The 258-nt window shown below is 50.0% G+C and overlaps 1 pseudogene; it reads left to right on the top strand.

The window, feature by feature from the left end:
• The window catches only part of LOC100966808, a 4,299-nt pseudogene that overhangs the window by 829 nt on the left and 3,212 nt on the right, over positions 1–258 (top strand).

Below are 258 nucleotides of genomic sequence, written 5' to 3'. Positions count from 1 at the left end.
CATGAAGGGAGGAAATTTTGGAGGCAGAAGCTCTGGCCCTTATGGTGGCGGCAGCCAATACTTTGCCAAACCACGAAACCAACGTGGCTATGGTGGTTCCAGTAGCAGCAGTAGCTATGGCAGTGGCAGAAGGTTTTAATTATTCCCAGGAAACAAAGCTTAGCAGGAGAAGAGAGCCAGAGAAGTGACAGGAAAGCTACAGGTTACAACAGATTTGTGAACTCAGCCAAGCACAGTGGTGGCAGGGCCTAGCTGCTA

Source organism: Otolemur garnettii, unplaced genomic scaffold (assembly GCF_000181295.1).
Source record: "Otolemur garnettii isolate 467f Iridium unplaced genomic scaffold, OtoGar3 scaffold00100, whole genome shotgun sequence".
Taxonomy (NCBI): Eukaryota; Metazoa; Chordata; class Mammalia; order Primates; family Galagidae; genus Otolemur; species Otolemur garnettii.
Note: the sequence above shows the minus strand (reverse complement) of the source record. Positions and strands in the feature narration are given on the sequence as shown.